The sequence below is a fragment of the Lissotriton vulgaris genome, unplaced genomic scaffold (genome assembly GCF_964263255.1).
Source record: "Lissotriton vulgaris unplaced genomic scaffold, aLisVul1.2 SCAFFOLD_6208, whole genome shotgun sequence".
NCBI lineage: Eukaryota > Metazoa > Chordata > Amphibia > Caudata > Salamandridae > Lissotriton > Lissotriton vulgaris.
In genome coordinates, this window is record NW_028252504.1 from 94,778 (window position 1) to 98,812 (window position 4,035).

Below are 4,035 nucleotides of genomic sequence, written 5' to 3' on the forward strand. Positions count from 1 at the left end.
CAGATGGGAACCATACTGACACCAGGGATACTAGTTCTATTATCCCGCTATATTTCTGAGTGTGTCACCCTTTTCTCCACTGACTAATATCCCCCTGCCTTTTCTTTCTGTTTATATTACAGCTACGAGCTACTTTGCTAAACTAAAGAAGCCCATTTCTACCCCTATGATTTTAGATACAGACATATGACCTCTATAGGTAGGTCATTTTCTATATCAGGTCTGGACCTTAATTTAGATATATCTTTACACATATGGCAAAACAATAATCTAATGTATTCTGCTGTTCTTATTATTATAGCATTTCCTGCTATGAGGATCCCATGATCATCCTACAGCCTAAGCTTTATCCTTCTTGGTGCTGCCTACTTTGGTTTTCTATCAAAAACGATGTTTATGCAATCTCAGGTATTCTTACCTCAAGTATATGTTATATTATTTTTACTTTTTGTTAATTTTCATACACAAGAACCGAGGCTCTGATAGATTCTATAATGAATTACAGTCTGAGCTACGAGCAGTTTCTAATGATATTATCGGTCTGACTCTGTGTTATCATTTATATGGAGGCTCTTTTCGGTCCTCAACCTTAGCTTGGTCACGTTAATTTTGTGAGACTCACAGTTCACCATTATAGTAACTATTTAAAGAAGGCACCAGCTTTTTCATTCGCTCCACTCTGCCAATCTGCACTAGTTCTCACTAGATATCTGGCAGCACAGGGTATTATTTTCCAGGTTCTACAATGAGGCAGCTCATTGTGTTCAAAATGACTTAATGTCTGTTCCTCTCCCTGTCACCTATATTTTTTCTGTTGTACCTTATACAGTTTTTTTACTTCCAATCAGGTATTAGCCTCTATTAAGTGGCCCTGACGTAACTACATGTATGAAGCTATCAATTATTGCGCTGCATCCTATCAATGTAAGTGTTTATTTATGTTAAAGGGCACTAATCCCTAACTATCTATCCTTGGTTGTATTTCCAGCCTTCAGCTGTGAATAACAGATTTATACAAACTGAACCTATCGGCGTCCCTATATGTATCACAAGAGGTCCCTATATGATTAATGAATGTTGAAGTACTGTACAATAGAGTCGTTAGTATTTGTCAACCAGATGACAAGAAATGACCTAATTTAATGTCTTAAATGAGTTGTTGTGAAGTTAGACAATTGTGATAGATATAAAATCATTTTGGTGTCCGTATGTTATTTTTATCTCCACGTTTAGATGTGCTGTCAAAAGTGTTTAAAATATTATTAATTTAATTTGATGTATATCTCTCTTTTCCTTTATATATGCTCTCCTCACAGATTATCAGCAGAGACTCCTGAAGAAGGCGGTTTTCTGCCGAAACGCGCGTCGAGTGCTTTTTAATGATTATTGTTCGCATATTTTCTATGTCATTTTTTATATAATTGTACTGTGTTTTATTTAATGTATGACTTATAGGACACCCTTTGAATTTATTATTGTTGTGTTTCTTATGAATTGTAATTTTACTCTATCATATAGCCTGCGTCTCTATATGATTTTTATTAATACCTATTAAATATACATTTATCTATAGCTACCTTTTGTTTTTTCTTCACACGACTCGTTTTAGAGAAATTGGTCATTTACAATTTTGATGTCCTAGGCTTTTTTCCACATTGACAAGGGAAATCGTCAGCATTTTATCCTTCCGAGCTTGCTATAGTATGCATGAGAGTGCTGGCACAAGGGGCCTAATCAGAATCTCATCATTCTGAGCTGGATATACTGTGCATCAGAGTGATGGCACAATGGCCTAATCAGAATATTAACCTTCCGAGCTGGATATAGTACACATCAGAGTGCTGGCATGAGGGGCCTAATCAGCAAATTATCCCTCCGAGCTGGATCTAGTACGGATCAAAGTGCTGGCACGAGGGGCCTAATTGGCATCTTATACTTCCAAGATGTTTATAGTATGCATCAGAATGCTGGCACAAGGGCCTAATCAGCATCTTATCCTTCTGAGCTGTATATAGTACGCATCAGAGTGCTGACACGAAGGGCTCAGTCAGCTCTCTGTCCTTCCAGTGTGCTTCAGAATGCTGGGACGAGGGTCATAGTCAGGATCTTATCCTTCAGAGCTGAATGTAGTACGCATCAGGGTGCTGGCACAAGGGGCCTAGTCAGCATCTTATCCTTCCCAGCTGGATATAGTATGCATTGAAGAGCGGACACGAGGGGAATTTTCAGAATCTTATCTTTCTGAGCTCAATGAGTGTGCATCGGAGTGCTGGCATGAGGGGCCTAGTCAAAATCTTATCCTTCCGAGCTGGATTAGGCATGCATCAGAGTGCTGGCACGAGGTGCCTAATCAGCATCTTATCCTTCTGAGCTGGATCTAGTACACATTAGAGTTGTGGCTCGAGGGCCTAATCAGCATCTTATCATTCTGAGCTGAATATAGTACGCATCAGAGTGCTGGCATGAAGGGCCTAATGAGCATTTTATCCTTCTGAGATGAATTTAGTATGCCTCAGAGTGCTGGCACAAAGGGCCTACTCAGCCCTCCGTCCTTCCAACTGTGTGTTTCAGAGTACTAGGATGAGGGGGCTAGTCAGCATCTTATCCTTCTGAGTTCGATAGAGTGCAGATCAGAGGGCTGGCATGAGGGGCCTAGTCAGCATCTCATCCTTCTGAGCTCGATAGAGTGTGCATCAGAGTGCTAGCACGAGTGGCCTAGTCAGCATCTTATCCTTCTGAGCTGAATGTAGTACACATCTGAGTGCTAGGATGAGGGGCCTAGAGTGGTGGCATGAGGAACCTAGTCAGCATCTTATCCTTTCGGAGCTGAATGTAGTACGCATCAGAGTGCTAGTATGAGGGGCCTCGTCATCATCTTATCCTTCTGAGTTGGATAGAGTGTAGATCAGAGTGCTGGCATGAGGGGCCTAGTCAGCATCTTATACTTCCGAGCTCGAAATAGTATGCATCAGAGTGCTAGCATGAGGAGCCTAGTCAGCATCTTATCCTTTGGAGTTGGATATAGTATACATCAGAGTGCTGGTACGATAGGCCCAGTCAGCCCTCTGTCCTTCCAAGGTCAATATTGTGCTTCAGAGTGCTGGGACGAGGGTCCTAGTCAGCATATTATCCTTCTGAGCTTAATGTAGTATGCATCAGAGTGCTGGCAAGAGGGGTCTAGTCATCATCTTGTCCTTCCGAGCTGGATATAGTACACATCACAGTGCTGGCACAAGGGGCCTAGTCAGCATCTTATCCTTCGGAGCTGGATATAGTATACAGCAGAGTGCTAGTACCATGGGCTCAGTAAGCCCTCCATCCTTCCAAGGTCGATGTGCTTCAGTTTGCTTGGACGAGGGCCCTAGTCAGCATTGTATCCTTCCAAGTTCAATAGAGTGTGCATAAGACTGCGGACACGAGGGGCTTGATCAGCATCGTATCCTTCTGAGCTGGATACAGTACACATCAGAGTGCTGACACGAGGAGCCTAGTCAGCATCTTATCCTTCCAAGCTGGATAGAATATGGATTAGAGTGCTGATATGAGGGGTCTAACCAGCATCTTATCCTTTGGAGCTGGATATAGTATGCATCAGAGTGCCCGCAAGAGGGGCCTGATCAGCATCTTATCCTTCCTAGCTGGATATAGTATGCATCAGAGTGCTGGCACGAGGGCCTAGTCAGCCTTCCACCCTTCCAAGGTTGATACAGTTTGCATCAGAGTGGTGGCACGAGGGTCCTAGTCAGCATCTTATCCTTCTGAGCTCAATAGAGTGTGCATCAGAGTGGTGGCACGAGGGGCTTGGTAAGCATTTTATCCTTCCAAGCTGGATATAGTACGCATTAGATTGCTGGTACGAGGGGCATAGACAAAATCTTACCTTACAAGCTGGATATAGTATACATCAGAGTGCTGGCATGAGGTGCGTAATAAGCATCTTACCCTTCCAAGCTGGATATAGTATGCACCAGAATGCTCGCAAGCAGGCCCGGACTGGCCATAGCGGGCACCGGGCAATCCCCCGGTGTGCCGCAC

The 4,035-nt window shown here is 43.1% G+C and overlaps 1 long non-coding RNA gene across 1 annotated transcript; it reads left to right on the plus strand.

The window, feature by feature from the left end:
* Positions 1 to 302: 302 nt before the first annotated feature.
* On the plus strand, positions 303 to 1,423 carry LOC147662134 (uncharacterized). Its single transcript, XR_015305968.1, has 3 exons — positions 303 to 408; positions 849 to 924; positions 1,325 to 1,423. It is a non-coding gene; the product is annotated as an uncharacterized LOC147662134 (long non-coding RNA).
* The last annotated feature ends 2,612 nt before the right edge of the window (positions 1,424 to 4,035 follow it).